The 18,296-nt window shown below is 37.4% G+C and overlaps 1 protein-coding gene across 3 annotated transcripts in view; it reads right to left on the bottom strand.

Moving 5' to 3' along the window:
• LOC150107593 (uncharacterized) overlaps positions 1 to 18,296 on the bottom strand; it is a 279,745-nt gene that overhangs the window by 219,660 nt on the left and 41,789 nt on the right. The window lies entirely within an intron of this gene.

Raw genomic sequence — 18,296 nt, 5'->3', positions numbered from 1 at the left:
AGAAAGGAGTCAGAGGAACAAATTGTGCATGCCTTGTGTACAAGACTTTTCATAATACCAATTTTTGTGAAGGATGATAATGTGAAGCTGGGTGGATATACCTGCCAGTGAAGGAAAGCTTCCTGTAGATGAAAATTCAATACTGCCTGTACAGTTATGAATTGTTAAGGTATCCAGGAAGGGAAAACTGTTGTTAGATTCACAAGTGAACCTGATGCAAGTGTATAAAGAGTTTATTCTGTCCACAAACTGAAGTAATTCTGTTTCAGAGTGGGATCAAACTGCAAATATATCATCAATAATATGCAGCCAGATATAAGAAAGAAAGAAATAAGTGTTAAAAAGTTGGCTTATACAAATAGAACATTATTATTTGTTTATTAGAACATTATTATTATTCTGTTACAGTGAGCAAAGTATATAGGGGATCTTAATAAACTGAATTTCCTTTACATTTATTAAACCATTTTTTCATGCATTATTATGTCTACCATGCATTTCCAAAAAAAAAAAGTCTAATTAAATCATACATCAACACACACACACACGCGCGCGCGCGCGCAAGCACGCACACACACATTCATTCTTTCACGAATACTCCTGACTCTACTAAAAAAAACTTGTAATAGGTGCTTTCTTCACAACAGAGGTCAGCATTTTAACATTACCTTTGCCTATTTATGTGGTCATTAAAAAAAAAAAAAAAGCCTTCTAAGTAGCCCTAGATATATGTTGTTGTTTTGGAATTATGGCCAAGGCCACTGAGCTATGATTCCGGAATATGTCTGTCTGTCAAGAGTGTGGTGTTCTTCTGACCGGTTTGCCTTTTGCATGTACAAGATGAAAACCCTGCCACTGCTACAGAAAGATCTTCATGAGATTTTGTATTTAGCATCTTTACAAAAGTTTATGAAAAATTTGCTTCTGATTTAAACTTGGCAACCTTTAGTATACATAAACATTAAGTACCATTGTATAAATGTTTTTAGTTTTGGTAGCAGCTGAAAACATGCAAGTGGCTATAATCAATACAGTGAAACTAATATAAAAATATACAGATTAAAAACTGCCAATATAGAGCCTCCACAGCTCAGTTGGTATAGACAAAGCTCTTTGGGCGGAAAGACCTGAGTTTGATTCCCATCCATGACGTGAGGAAATTTTATCTAGTCTCTTTCAATGAGAGATGAGTTAGCCGGCCTCATACGGAGGTAGGGGTTTCTTCACCCAGAAAGTTGGGTTTTTCATCCTCCACAACAGGCAAACCAATCCCGTAAACAGACAAGATTAGTCATGAATACTGCCCTCAGAGGATGCAGCGAGGAGTGATGAACCAGCCACATTAAATTCATCATGAACCCCCCTCGTTAGGGGACTCTACCCATCCTAAAGGGATGGATGAGACTAATCAATATAATATTTTTTTTTGTGGGGGGATAGAAAGTATATTATGCTTGACAAGAAATCATATTCTCAGTTTTTCTGAGTGTATGGTCTGCTTCCTAAGGATCAATATTAAATATATTTAAAAGATGTTAAATACACAAAACATTAGGTGATACAATTTGGAGGTACATAAAGTGATGAACTTTGGGAGGAGATCAGAAGCTGTGTATTATATTGATTGAACCAAACTGCATGAAATCGATGAAGCCATGCACTTGGATGTGAGTGTGGGCAGGGAAATGAAGTTTAGAGAACATATTGTGAAGGTCACCAAAATTGCACATCAGATTACATGATTGTTGAAGAACACACTAACAAGCAAGAATAGAGAGGTAATTGTTCCCCTATATAATGCTTTAATAAGGCCACATCTGGACTACTGTGCAGAGATTTGGACTCCTGAATTCCTTGGGAATGAAGTTGTGGAGAAGATCCAGAGGAGAGTGATAAAAATTGTGGCAGACCTGTGGAATGTTCCCTATGAGAATAGATTGACAGTCTGTAGGCTTCAAAAATTAGCTGATCGGTGAAAAAGAGGAGACATGATAGAAGCATTTATGTTATTAAAGGGGTTTTATAGGATTGACACTGAAGACTTTTTTTTTCAGTACATGGCAAGAAGGAAGAGAACAAGGGATCACTAGTGGAAGTTGTGTAAGAGTTTGGTTAGTAAGATGATTAGATTTTTTTCTTGGAGGGTGGTGAATGGGCAGAATGGATCACCAGAGGTAGATGTGGATGCTTCATCAGCAAATGAGTTTATGAAGAGGTATGATGGATATTGTGAATAATGGATTCCCACAATGAGTCTTGACTCCATAAGATACTACATAATAATAATAATCAAAAAGATAAAACTTTTACTGATATCATCTGGTTAAGTACAGTTACACTTCATATGCACAACATCATCAAATGCAATGATCATTCTTGATCTTTTAATATCCCATGTTTGCTAAATTTAAATGTTTCATAAGAACAGACCATACATGGCTGATTAACTCGGCATCAAGAATAATATACACAGCATCAAGTATAACATACTTTGTAACATTGTAAAATGTTATACTGGATTCTACTTGGCCATCTATATTTTTCAGCATAAATTTATTTTTTAATAAGAAATGGCTATGATCATATTATTACAACACGCTTAAATGCCAAATACCTGTCATACCACAAATTAAATTCAATTAGAGTTGCTGCACTTAAGACATTCTATGGCAATACATTCTAATCATCTGCCACTCTACATACAGCAAACACACTACTCTTCACATTCCTATTCACACACAAGCTTACATAATTGTCAAGGATGGAATTTCACTCTTATTCCTTTAAACCTGTGAAAAATCCAACTTCATCTAGAAGGTATCATCCTTTCTCTTATTTACTAAGTTCTGCAATTTGCATTTCCTCAATCCACTGTCATAACTTACATTCCATAGCCTGAAATTATCTGAGTTACTTAATTATTACCTCCTGCACCTTTTCTAAGATTATAGAATAAATATCATCTCAAAAAAGTAAGTGATCAGATCTGATCAGAGGCTTATACAAGGGAACAATCACAAACACAGGCACGTCAAGTTCCCAATTGATCTATAATCTACTCTCTTTCTTCTATACATATTTTGCTAATGACAGTATGCTTCATTCCTCCTGCTCATCTGATGATCCATGCTCTAATATTTTATGTATCAAAATCATTCTTCAGTAAGTTGAGAACAAACTTCAGTGATTCCAAAACAAAGACTTGTCTTCTGTCTCACAAGAAAACATTGATATTCATTCACTTCCCTTACCTTTGATAATACCAATACAAAATCAGATCCTCCCCCCTCTCTCTCTCTCTCTCTCTCTCTCTCGGTCTTCCTTTTCTTTGATGGCCATTTACATGTAGCATTTCCTGGCAAAAATACATCACATCCATATTTGTCACTTAGCCTACAAAATGCTTGATATCCTTCTCATATCCTTTTGCATAACATCCATTACAGTTCGACTGCTAACACGTGAAATCCACTCTTCTCCTTCTCTTACATTCTAATGTCGCTATTCTCTGAAGCATCCTTCGTCACAAAGTATATCCCAAGGACTATGATCTACAGCTATACAAAAAATATCAATAGATTCCTCCTCTCTTAACCATGTTCATACAATGTAATAATTTGCTACATGCACTGCAATGTCTCATAAGTGAAAAAAAAAAAAAACTTGTCAGTGTCTTAATCACCACAGCAGCAACACTCTGGGTTTATTGTAAACAATTTACAGATTAAACTACCTCTACAAAAATAAAATTTATTAAAATAATAAATTACTACACTCATTACTTTACTTTATAGTCCCCTTCTATTATGTAAAAAATAATCTATTTGAAATAAAAATTATGTAAGTAAATTTCCACACTAATCACATTTATGAAGTATCACTTGGATAACATTCACTACAAAAGGTTGCATGTAAATGCTGTAGCATTTCCCATGGATGAGCTAAGCATAAGCATCGGATAAAACAGTTAGCCTCCATGTTTATTATTATTATTAACAGCAGACCTCCATGGAGTCAAACAACTCATCACAGGAGAAAAACATTGTTATATACAAAGTCCATCAAACTGTACTTTAAACTCATTCAATGTATCTGCATTTCCCCACAATGGCAGGCAAAGCATTCCACTGACCAACCATTCTCCATCCAAAGAACCTATTCTTTACACTCATACCCTCCTTATACAACTTCCAGGTATGCCCCCCCCCCCTTGTTCTAAACCCTTCCCCATTCTACGAAAAATTTCTTCCACATTAACCTGGTCACAACACTTTACCAACTTAATTGTCTCAATCATATTCCCTCTCTTCCTCCTATTCACAAGGATTTACATATTGCAATTCCCTCAATCTGTCCTCATATCCCACATCCCAAAAGTCTTAGTCAGCTTTCTCTGGACCTTTTCCAACATATCCTCATCACCATAAAAACTAGGGGACCAAATCTGTCCACTATAACCCATATGAGGCCTGATCAAGGCCTTATAGGACTTCAGAAGTATTGCATAACATTCATGTTATGCACTCTAAAGGGATATAGATAGTACTAGTTAGGCTTATATTATTACAACCATCCTATCAACAACTCTCTCCCTTTAATTAATCTATTATTTATCAGGAATCCAATATTGTCAGATTTTATGGCTCTGCCATCTAGGACAATCAAAATCCTGACTTCAGACTAGAATGCTAAAAAGGTCAAGTTACTATTATCTTCATTTTTAATATGACTAAGAATCTGCATAGTGTGGTCTCTAATCTCTGATCAAATAAATAAATAAGATAATTATTTTATTTATCTGGTAATATTTTGACATATTATAACTAACTGTTTAGAGTGTAAACAGTTAGTTATAGTATGCAAAAAAAAAAATAATTAGTTATTAGTAGTGGGGCAGTTTAAAATTATAATGAACAATCCAAAGAACTAAAATCCTGATTTGGTGCTGTCTGTTGATGGATACATTTACAAGTATTCATCTTCATATTTGCTGATCTTAAAATGATTGTCTCTCAGATTTCTGATAAATTAATACAGCCATACTTGTTGAGGTTTGGGGAATGCTTTATAGTTGCTGTTTATTCCAAAAACAGTCTCTCTGACTTGTAATGTCTTCTATATAGCACAGGTTTTTCCCAACTAATCATCTGTGATGTGGTATCTAAAATGGTAATAGTGAGAAATGTATTTCTTAAATTCTCTGAGGCAAATGTCAACAGCTCTAAATGTCTGTCCATAGTAAACTAGTTCACCAGTACAGGATACTTCATACATTCAACTCTGGACATGACAAAGAATGGAGTTTGTTCTTAGTTGAATGATGAAGGTTGCTAGTTTGATACATATGGTTTGAGTGTGGTGTGACTCAGGATATCTTTTTAGACATGTCCTGAATATCCTAATCGTAATCCTAACTGGTAATTAGTTTACGGAATTAACAACGCATATAAAGTATATTAATTAAAGGTAACTTTAATAAATAACTTCTGTATTTCGGCAACGTCACGTTGCCATCTTCAGGAACATAAAGATATGGTATGTGCATGCAGGCACTAACAAAAGCAAATGAGGAAGAAAGCAAGAAACTAATATTGTTTTCCTAAAGTCCTAATGGTGCCCTCTGGTGGGCTAATTTGGTTGACTTGGCAGTTGGGCTGAAGTTCTCAAAATGTAAGTCTCCCAAATTTGGGGTGGTTTCATGCACCCAAATTTGTTGAGGTTAGGAACGTTTTTTTAGAGCTGCTGAGGATTCCTTGAATAATCTTTCGTATTTAAACTTGCTGAGGTGTATTATTTTTGTTTTCTTCCAACGAATTCTATGGTGGGTATCTAAGGCATGGTCTGCCAGCCCAGAGCGGCTGTAATGGTGAAACCGGATGTAGTCTTTGTGTTCTGAAATCCTGATATTTGTTGTTCTGCCTGTTTGGCCAAAGTAGGACAATTTGCAGTTGCAAGGGACCTGGTATACACCAGGTAGGTCTAAGGGAAGTGGTTGGTCTTTGGTAGAGCAGATAAGGGATGCCAACTTTTTATATGGTGTGTAACAAGAAGTAAAGTCATATTTTCTGAGGATATTGGTTATTTTCTCAGAGGTGCCCTGGATGTAGGGGATGGTGATAGATTTGGTGTGATCTTTATTGTGGAGGGGGGGGGGTTGTGGTTTACTGGTTTGAATATTTTTTGCATTTTTTGGGGGTTATAGCCATTGGCTAAGAAAGTGTTGTGGATGTGGTTTAGTTCAGTAGTTAGGGCCTTGTCATCTGAGCAGATTAATTTTGCCCTGTTATATAGTGTTTTAATAACCCCATATTGTTGTGGGGGGGGGGGGAATTGCTGGTGAATGTATCTGCCAGTATGGGTGGGTTTTCTGTAAACAGAGAAAACCAAAGATCCATCAAGCTGGAGGGTGATTAAAGTATCTGGGAAGGGTGTTGTTTTCCTCTTTTTCTAAGGTGAACTGGAATCTGGGGTGTTGGTTGTTTAAGTGTGTTAGGAAAGAGTGGAGTGAGTCTGAGCCATGTGGCCAAATAGCAAACACATCATCCACGTAACAAAGCCAAATAGTGGGTTTTCGTGGGGCGGAGTTTAAGGCTTTCTCTTCAAAGGTCTCCATAAAGAAATTGGCCAAGGGTGGGGAAAGTGGTGAACCCATGGCTGTCCCCTCTATCTGTTTGTAGAACTTTCCTTGCCAAACGAAATAGCCTGAGTTCATTGTGAACTGAAATAGGGCTGAGATATCGGGAGGAAACTTGGCTTGAATGAGCTCTAGGGTTTCTTTGAGTGGGACATTAGTGAATAGGGAGGAGACGTCAAAACTGACCATTATGTCAGTGTGTTGGAGTGAGAGGTTTTCTATACTGGCTTTAAAGTGGGCTGAGTTTTTTATGTGATGGTGTGTTGCCAGTATAGTGTGTGAGCGTTTTGGCTAAATATTTGGCTAATTTATATGTGGGGGAATCAATGCCATCCACTATGGGACGTAATGGCACATTTTGTTTATGTATTTTTGGGAGTCCATATAATCAATGGGGGGGGGGTCTACAGTTATAAGGTTTTAGTTTGTTAGTGACTTCCACAGGCCAAGAAGTGACTTTCTTAAGGAGTCTGTGGAGAGTTCTAATCTGAGAGATGGTAGGATTATATTCAATAGGGAGGCAAGTAGTACGGTCTAGTACTAAAGCATTAAGCTTACCTTTGTAGTCCTTTTGATTTAGCACCACAGTAGCGTTTTCCTTATCCGCTTAGGTGATTATTATTTTTTTGTTATTCTTCATTTCTTGTAGGGCTGCATATTCATCTTTGGATAAGTTGGTTTTTGGAGGTTTGGCTTTAGTGAGAAAACCGACTTTCTTAGCCAATGACTATAACCCCAAAAAAATCCAAAAAATACTCAAACCAGTAAACCACAATCCCCCCCCTACACAATAAAGATCACACCAAATCTATCACCATCCCCTACATCCAGGGCACCTCTGAGAAAATAACCAATATCCTCAGAAAATATGACCTTACTTCTTGTTACAGACCATATAAAAAGTTGGCATCCCTTATCCGCTCTACCAAAGACCAACCACTTCCCTTAGACCTACCTGGTGTATACCAGGTCCCTTGCAGCTGCAAATTGTCCTACTTTGGCCAAACAGGCAGAACAACAAATATCAGGATTTCAGAACACAAAGACTACATCCGGTTTCACTAGTACAGCCGCTCTGGGCTGGCAGACCATGCCTTAGATACCCACCATAGAATTCGTTGGAAGAAAACAAAAATAATATACTGCAGCAAGTTTAAATACGAAAGATTATTCAAGGAATCTTCAGCAACTCTAAAAAACGTTCCTAACCTGAACAAATTTGGGTGCATGAAACTACCCCAAATTTGAGAGACTTACATTTTGAGAACTTCAGCCCAACTGCCAAGTCAACCAAATTAGCCCACCAGAGGGCACCATTAGGACTTTAGGAACAATATTAGTTTCTTGCTTTCTTCCTCATTTGCTTTTGTTAGTGCCTGCATGCACATACCATATCTTTATGTTCCTGAAGATGGCAACGTGACGTTGCCGAAATATAGAAGTTATTTATTAAAGTTACCTTTAATTAATATACTTTATATGCGTTGTTAATTCCGTAAACTAATTACCAGTTATGTATGACCAATGTATAAGCCTTGCTACTAGAATTTTAATCCTAATCCTGTGGCTTCCTCTCTCTTTGAGAGGGTTGCAGCTGATTATTAGGGGGATATGAAGCAAGGTGGTTTCCCATTGCCTTCCTTGCCATAAATATTTATGACTGTAGCTGTATATGTTCACAGGACTGGTTTGCCTGTTTTGAGGGATAAAAAACCCGAGTTACTGGGATAAAAAACCCTCCACTCTGTATGAGATTGGAGGGTTTTGACTAAACTCACCTTTAGTCAAAAGAGACCAGAAAAATGTTCCTCACATTGGACAGGAATTGAACCCATGTCTTTCTGCCCAAGGGCTTCATCTATACTGACGGAGCTATGAAGGCCCCTTGTCCTGAATATATAGAGTAGTGATAGTTTTACTGTGGTTTTGTATAATAGAGAGACTGAAAGGCATTTAATATTTTATCTATATTTTTGGGACTGGCTAAAATATTTGGTGAGTTCAGTGGTAAAAGCAGTATCACTGGAGGAGATACCCCCAGGGTCTGTGTGTTAGTGTTTTTAGGATATGTACTGCTGCCTGGATGACAATGTAATTGTGTAAATATCTTCCAGTATGCTCAGGTTGGTGCTGTGACTAGTGTAACTAGGAAGGGCAGATAGTTACCGTATTTTTTGGATGATAAGACACACCTCAAATTTATGAGACGATTTTTAGAAAAAAATATTTTATTATATAAAGATATTTACAAATTCTTACTTAATTTTTATTTATTGTTACAATCATTTGTATTAGCGATATTAAGTTCATCTTCACTCTCGGTACTATCACTATTCTCGTTAATGTCACCGTTCGTATTACTTTCATCTGAACTATTGTTGTCACTCCCTTCAAAAACTGTGTCATCTTCGGTACTATCCATCACATTACTTATCCCACATTTCTTAAATGACTTTATAATCATCTCTTCTTTCACAGCTTCCCATGAATTTTTCACCCAGGTACATACCTCTGAAATTGTTGGCCGTTTCATATGTCCTGTTGCTGTAACATCGTGATTTGGCTTTGCCATCCATTTGTTCCACTCTTCCCGCATAAAATTTTTGAATGGTTTATTAATAGATCCATCCAAGGGTTGTAATTGACTTGTAAGGCCTCCAGTAATGACAGCTAATTCTGTATTCATTTCTTTTAGAACCTTCTTGGTTGATTCTGTTTTATGCACTCTGAATTGATCCCACATTAACATCGCAGGCTTTTTAAACAACGCACCTGGACGTTTTGCGCATATCTTTTGTATCCATAATTTCATTCCTGTTTCGTCCATCCAGCCTTTATCTTGAACGTGGATAATAATGCCACGAGGAATTTCATCTCTCAGTAACATTTTTCTCTTGAAGATTAACATGGGGGGTAGTTTTGTTCTGTCCGCGCAACAAGCTAAAACTAGCGAGTTTTTTCGTGACCTGTTGTTTTGATCACTATGGATTTGGTGCCTTTTGAATCTACTGTCTGATTTGAAGGAATATCAAAAGTTAGAAGCACTTCATCCATGTTCGCAATTTGATTAAGCTCAAAATTAAATTTCCTTCTCACTGATGACAAATCTATGGAATTCTATAATTTTAGCTTCATAGTCAGCCAGCATTTTTTGGGCTAGAGTGGTTTTTGTACGCATGCATAAACCTTGTCTTTTCATAAATCTAAAGCACCAAGACGGTGATCCAGTAAAATCTAAAATTCCATTAGCAGTTGCCCATCGTTTCGCTTCAAAAATTATCATTTTCGTAGAAACAGATATTCCCATGTTTCGATGATTTGTTACCCAATTTTTTTATTTGTACTTCTAATTCTGGCCATTTTTCTAGGTGCGAACGGAATGTTTGCGTGTGTTTATATAGCAGTTTTAATTGTTCCTCTTGTTTTCTCCACTCACAAACCATTTTTTCTGTTGGTGGTGGACCAAAATGTCTTTCTGCTGTTCTGTTTCCATATTGTTTTGCATAATTTATCATATTTAATTTATAACTCACGTTATATGAAAGTCTTTTTTGTTTTCTACTAATTTTTTCTAATTTTAAGATAAAAATTTTAACGACTTATAAAAAATAATTCAAATGAACTGTACAAAAGCACATATGTTTACACACTAATGACTATTGACGCTCTAAATCAGTGATTAACCCACATGCAGCGAGATAACTTAGGTACTACCTTCAGTGGTACTTACTAATTTTATTAACATATTGCCCCAATAATTGAACTTCGCTAACAGCTTCGGTACAGTATAAAGATTCGTATTTTAATGTTACCATTGGACCATACGACGCACCCCAATTTTCAGTCAATTTTTCTATGTAAAAAGGTGCGTCTTATGGTCTGAAAAATATGGTACTTGATTATTTTCCTATTGTGAAGTGGATTTCTGGAGGTTAGCTATTTAAATGCATTAAAAATTTATCTAACCCATCTAGCAAAAAATAGAACATATCATATACATAAAGAAAGAAGAATGTACTTTGGAGGCAGTACAAGATGAATAATGGTAATAATCAGTTTCATGAAGAGTATAAAGAACAAGAAGGGAGAGTGACTCAGTTAGTAAGGAAAACAAAAGTGCAGTATGAGCAAAAATTGGCAAATCAGGCGAAGAAAAACCCTAGAGAGTTTTTTGGATATTTGGAAAGTAAAAGGCAGAACGATCATGTTAAGATGATATTAATGGATGAAAATGATAACTGCTGCCAAAGACACTGTTGAGGAATTCAGTAATCAATTTATAAGAGTATTTCATCCTGATCAGGGTGGAATCATGAGGAACTTAAGTGTAGGGAACATAGGAGAGGATGGCTTAATTGTGAGTGAGCAGGAGATATTTGAGGAAATAAATAACTTTGATGTCAATATGGCAATAGCATTTGATGAGATTATCACCACACATCTTAAGGGAATTGGCAGTAATAAGAGTGTCTTACAACAGCACAGGTTCCAAGGGAGTGGAAAGAAGGTAAAATTGTTCCACTGAATAAAGGTGGTGATAAAGCTGTAGCTTCAAATTACCAATCTGTATATCTGGATTTGTGAAGGTGAGAGAGAGAGAGAGATTGGTGAGAAGTAGGGTGTAGAATTGGGTTGAAAACAGCAGTATTCTTTATGGTTATCAGCATGGGTTTGCTAAAGGGAGATCATGTTTTACTAACTTACTTATGTAATATAACAAGTTGACAAATACCTTGGACAGGGGAAATGCACACATGGTGGTGTACTTGGATTCTGTAAAAGCTTTTGATAGACTTGCACACGACAAGCTGGTATATAAATTGAAACAGATGGGATTGAATAACAGACTTCTGAGTTGAATCAGTGACTGGTTGTCAGATAATTATCAGAAAGTTGTATATATGGAGATGTAGTATCCCAAAAGAGGAAGGTCACTAGTGGTGTACAGAAGGGATCAGTTTTGGGATGATTGTTGTTGTTCAATTTGTATGTTAATGATATTGGGATGGGTTTAAGTAGTGATATGCAGCTGTTTGCAGATGATGCAAACTGGGGAGAGCAATGCAGAGTAAAGCAGTTGTTATGGCCTTACAAGATGACCTGAATAGATTGCATGACTAAGCAGATAAGTGGAACTGTCAATTCAATATTACAAAGTGTAGGGTTTTGAAATTTGGTAAGCAATGATGGGATGCAAAGTATACACTTGGTGGGGAAACTTTAAAGAAAGTTGAGGATATGAGAGATCTAGGAGTGATGGTGGACAAGGACCTGAAATTCAGGGCCACATTGCACAAACTGTGAGGACATCACATTGGATAATGGCAATGATGCAGAGGATCCTGAAATGCAGAAATAAAGAGGTTATGATGTCACTGTATATGGCTTTGATCAGACCTCATATGGATTATTCTGCACAGATCTCGTTGCCAGGTTTTTGTGGGGATGAGGATATGTTGGAAAGGTCCCACAGAAAATTCACAACGGTGGTCAGTGGTCTTTGGAATGTAGAGTACGAGAACAGACTGAGAATGTAAGTTGCAAAGCCTTGTGAATAGGAGGAAAGGGGGGGGGGGGGGAACATATGATTGAGATATATAAGCTAGTCAGGAGCAGTTATGAAGTTGATGGAAGAGATTTTTCATAGAATGAGAGATGGGGGAGAATGTTACATCCTGAATGAAACATTTATTAAAAGAAATTATTCATTCAGGATCTAACAAGTCTAAAATGTAAACAGAGAAAAAACTTGTACTCGAGCAGAAGAAATAAAGTATTAACTGTAAATAGAAATAGAATTACCTCCTTTTAGTAGAATTGTAATACCATGTAAAGAACTTTGTGTATAAATTAGTATTAGACAAATTCCCAGAAGATGCTGCTAGAGATCTCGCGATGTGCTGAAATCCCCGCGGAAGAAGAAAGTAGCGGGTGGGAAAAGATCGCAGAAAGTAAGAGGGCGCCATCGCAGCTAGTAACAGGGTGCTAAAAAGGGGGGGAGTGAAGGGAGAATAAAAAGGGTTTGCACTCCTTTCTCACAGCTTTTTTCGCCTATTCGACTTCTCCCGTGGACTGGAAGTTCTTAATGGTGTTTCTTGGCGATAGTAAGATATCGGACGGTGTGCCTTTCCCTTCTATGTCTGAATTTCTGCTGGTGCTAAAGTGTGAGATGTCGGCATATGCTGTCTTCGCTCCTTTGCTGAAAGTTCCAACGGAATAATATTGCGGACGTATCCTATGAACTGGCAGTAGAAATGAGGATGGCCCAAAATAGATCGAGAATAGACGAGGGAAAAGCGCACGCCAGGTGAAGAGCATAGCTTAATCTGATGACCATAGTGACCCATTACGTGGACGCAGGCTTATGGAAGTATCGAGAGGTAATTCAAACAAAGAAGGACAGTTCAGACGGACCTGGAGATCCTGCCCCAAGAAATGGTAAAGTACAGATTTTGTTGTATAATTACCCAGTCAGTAAAAGGGAAAGATCATTGTAGTGTAATAATCGAGTATGGACAGTATTTAAGAACTTTAAGTGATTATTTAGCAGTGGCTAGTGTCCATAAGACAAATTGTCTGGAATGATCATAGTTGATTGTGACTAGTTTAATGTGCAAGACTAACATTGTAGGTAGAATATTGATTAGAAGTGTATAATGTGTATATTACGTGTGTTTAATCTCTAACTCAAAAGAAGGATTTATTGTTCATGCATTAGAGTATTAATCAGTTTGATACAGTTTGATTTAGCATGTCACTGAAATAATTGAAAGTGAGATTGGTCTAAGTGTATAGGTCTTTAGATTCCAATAAATATGTTTTTTTTTCTATACCTGAGTTTTGCCTGTGATATGAATCAAAACTACCACTTATTAATCTGAACCATAGCAGGGGGGGGGGGTTTGAAAGAAAGATATAACATGTTGTTAAAAAGTTACGACTGTAAACCAGAATTTACTTAGCCACAGTAAAGCATTTAATTTATGAGTTTAAGCACTAAATTTATTCACCTATATGCACCAAAAGTCTCCCTGAATAAGAGTCCACTCTATTCTAAGATATAGGCTGGCACAGCTTTAAAAAATAAATCTGTCAATATCTGAAGAGAAGACGGCCCCAGAAAGAAATTAGAGGATTTGTTTCTTTTAGCAAGGAATAACCTTAATCAGTCAGGGTAAGCACATGAGTAAAATAGGAATCAGCTAGAGATATAGAATTTTCTTTCCTTATAGAATGAACACCTAAGAAGTAATACAGATATTATAGTCGAGGCAATTTTGTAAGTCTTGTAAGTCATTGTAGAAAGGTAAATTCATAAAGAAAGTAAATTATTATAGGAAAAGTAATGACATAACAGAGAACAAGATACTATCGCTGGAAACTGTATAAGGAGAGTGTGAGCAGAGGAGTGAGAAGTAGGTTCTTTGCATGGAGAGTGGTTGGTGAGTGGAATGCATTGTCTGAGTGTGTTGTTAATGTAGACACATTCAATCACTTTAAAGCATGGTTGGATGAGCATTGTGTGCAATAGAGTATGTCTCCCATGATGAGTCTCTGACTCCATGGAGGTGAGATGTTAATTATAATAATAATAATAAATAAGTCAATAGGTTTCCTGAGAGAGTACAGAGAAAAATGTTATACACCCAAGCATATGTAAAAGTAGCTAAACAGAAGACATAGAAAGATTCTGGTAAGAAGAAGAGGAAAAAAGAATTAAGATGAAGGTACACTATTAAGAAAGCTTAGAAATGGAGGTAAGCCTACTTTAAAAGGAATCAGAGATAGTCAAGGGAGACGTAAAAACTAAACATTTTTATTATTATTACGGGCAACTCCAAGGAGTCGACAGACTCATCGAGGGAGGCCCTAAAATCATGTCAAGAACAACTATTCGACATTCACACAGTATCTATCATATCTCGCCTTGAACTCATTCACGGTCATAGCACCCACAATGGCCTCTGGCAGCTTATTCCACTCATTCACCACTCTCCAAGTAAAAAACCTAGCTCTAACACCCCTGCCAACCACATTCTTGCCCAGCTTCTATGTATGGCCCCTAGTCCTCTCACCACCAGTCCTATTCTCAAAAATATCTTCTGGATTAATCTTATAGAAACCTTTCAGTAATTTGAATGTCTCAATCATATCACCCCCTTTTCCGCCTATCAACCAATTTTTGCAACCCACAAATCTTCAACCTGTTCTCATAAGGTTCATTCCACAGACCTGCTATCATCTTGGTCACTCATCTCTGGATCCTCTCCACCTCCTCCCCATCAAGAAGAAACCCTGGTGCCCATATCTTGGCACAGTAGTCTAGATGGGGTCTTATCAAGCTTCGATACAGAGGAACAATAACTTGTTTGTCTCTGCTTGTTAAAGTATTTTGCAGAAGCCAAGTGATTTGATGAGCTGATTTAGCCACTTTTGCGATGTGCCCCCTAAACTTCAACTCCCTATCCACCAACACTCCCAAATCCCTGGCCTCACCAATCTCCTGGAGTCATCGGTTCCACCAATGTGATATACTGCTGCTAATCTTTTCACCCCAAAATGCATATCCTTACACTTTGCCACATTAAATTGACATCCATTTTCCTTAGCCCAGTCCTCCAAACTATCCAAATCATCTGCAAAATTTTGACATCCTGTGCACTGACAATTGCTCTACCCAACTTTGCATCATCAGCAAACAAGTGAACACTTCCTCTTAGATCCTTTCCAATATCGTTAATGAACAAATTGAAAAGTAGTGGTCCAAGAACAGAACCCTGCGGCACACCACTAGTCACAAGCCGTCCTTTGGACTCAACTCCTGGATAAACCATTCTCTGGTATCTCTCCATCAACCACCCTCCTATCCATCTCACCAACCCTATATCCATCCCCATCTGCTCCAGTTTACTGATTAGAGTTCCATGTGGTATCCTGTCAAAGGCCTTGGCAAGGTCCAGTAGAATCACTGTAAACCCTTATGTAGTTCAGCCATCACTGTGTTATAAAACGTGAGCAAGTTGCTGAGGCATGATCTACCCCTAACAAAACCATGTTGTCCCCCATACAGTATCCCATTTTCATCTATCCAATCCTGTATTCTTCTCTTGAGTAATTTCTCTAAGACCTTGACAACGATTCCTGATATGCTAATCGGTCGGTAATTTACAATAGCAGTCTTGGAACCTCCTTTATGCAGTGGAACTATTTTCCCCTCTTTCCACCCCCTTGGGACTAACCCAGACCCGAGACTCAAATTAAACAAAATGGTCAAGGGTATTGACAATTCTTTAGGCATTTCGCATACAACACAAGCTAGTATACCATCCAATCCCACAGATGTATTGACATTGAGGTTTTGCAATAGACTACTCACCTCCACTTCATTCACCACAATTCCCGTATAATCTATTGGTTCATTCATTTCTGCAATGTCACCACCTGGATGATATATTCTTGCAAAGTGCTCGCTGAGTGAACATCTATCAACTAATCTCTGTAATCCACAACTCTTCAATCTATTCTCATAAGAAGCATTTCATTTAATTTCATAAGGATAATGAAAGTCATTTTGCCTCTTTACAAGGCCTTGATAAGACCACATCTGGAATACTGTGCACAGGTTTGGTCTCCTGTATTTCAGAAGGGATAAAGCAGCTGTGGAAAGGGTGCAAAGAAGAGTTACAAACATTATATTGAGATTATGGAATGCAAATTATGAGGGCAGATCCTATGAGCTATTTTAGCCACTCTTGGAATATGCCATCTGAAATTCAACTTCCTGTCCATCAGCACCTCCAAATCCCTAGCTTCAATTTCCTGCAGTCCATTTCCATTAATGCAGTAATCTTTTTCATTTCAAAATGCATAATCTTACACTTTCCCACATTAAACTGATAGCCATTCTTCTTTTATCCAGTAAGATCTCTACACATCATCTTTACTATCTATTATACTCTATGCAGCTATATATCATCAGCAAATAACTGAATATTTTTCCACAGATTATTTTATGTATCATTAAAATGTACAAATTAAACAGCAGCATCTGAGTACAGCGCCTTGATAACTGCTTGTCACCCACATTTTCCAATTGTACTTCTTCATAAATTACTCTCTATCTATTCATTAGTCTTCCTCTTATCCATCCCATTTGTCCAATTTATATAACTGAGTTCCATGTGATATCTTGTAAAATGCCTGTGAAAAGTTCAGCAATCATCATGTAGTTATTTCTTTTACCCAACTCAGCTGTTACTTTATTATAAAAAGCAAGTAAGTTACTAAAGCATGATGACATATCCTTCCCTAAACCATTCTTTTCTACAGTACCATATTTATATCTGCCCATTTCTGAATTTTTCTTCTTAACCAACTTTTCCAATATCTTGGGCATTTACTCCTGAGATAGTGATCAGATTGTAATTTTCTCTCTCTCTCTCTCTTGGAGCCTCCTTTAGGCAATAGAAATATTTTTTCCTCCTTCCACTCCTTTGGAACGCTGCCAGAGTAAGACTTAAATTAAATAGTCTAGTTAGATGCACTGTTAATTACCTAGCGCATTCTCATAATATACAAACTGATGTCCCATCTAATACCACTGCCATAACATCAGGATTCTGTTAATATCTTAAGCATTTCTAGTCATATAACTTTATTTCTACATCAGTCTCTATCACATATGTTACAGCAAAATCTACATGTTAAAGATACACTCTTGCAAAGTGATCACTTAGTAATTCAACTATTTTGTCAATTTCTGTCACCTCCCCACCATTAGTATTCACCAAAGTCATACTACCATCATCATCCTTCCTTTTACCTGCCGCATGATGAAAGAACTCTGATTTTGCATTTTTTACAATGTTATTTGTATTGTTCATTAACTAGCTAATCACCTTTCTTTTTAAATTCTCTCTCTGTATGCACAGAGGCAAAAGGATAAATATCACTATCAAACTGTTACTTCATACTACTTCCTCTTCAAACACTCCTTGATCATTTTCCATGTACTACTAACATCCTTTCATTTTTCAGTTTCTTATGTCATGGCATTGCTCAAAGCTGTCACCTGGGTTTGTATATGTGGAATTACTATGTAATTCCACATATACTCCTTCCTAACCAAAAGTTCCATATGTTGAGCCATCCCCCTCCCCATGTCAAGACTGTGTGATCACTCTTCCCCAGTTGGCAGCAATGTAGCCATCTTGGTTATAGACAAATCTTTTTATTATTATTATTATTCAGGCCTCCAAGGAGTCAAAAGACTCATCGAGGGAGGTCCTTTCTAAGACATAAAGTCTGTCAAGACTCATCGAGGGGAGGTCTCCCCTGAGAAACACAAAGTTTATCATACCACTCCTTAAACCCACTGACCGTTCTCGCTCCCACCACTCCATCAGGCAATGCATTCCACGGCTCAACCACCCTCCATACAAAGAAACCACTCCTTACCCTCTTGCTCACAGTTTCCTTTCGTAACTTCCAGGGATGGCCTCTTGTCATCACTCCTTCCAGCTGATCAACCAAGCGAAAGAACTCCCCAGTGTCAACCCTGTAACCACCTCTCAACAGTTTAAAAGTCTCAATCATATCACCTCTCCTTCTTCTATCCACCAAACTCTGCAGTCCACATTCTCTCAGCCGATCCTCATAACTA

This window comes from Typopeltis vanoorti, chromosome 4 (assembly GCF_054136105.1).
Source record: "Typopeltis vanoorti isolate ZY-2024b chromosome 4, IOZ_Tvanoo_1.0, whole genome shotgun sequence".
NCBI classification, from domain to species: Eukaryota; Metazoa; Arthropoda; class Arachnida; order Uropygi; family Thelyphonidae; genus Typopeltis; species Typopeltis vanoorti.
The sequence above is the reverse complement of the archived record's forward strand: the minus strand, read 5'-3'. Positions and strand labels throughout refer to the sequence as shown.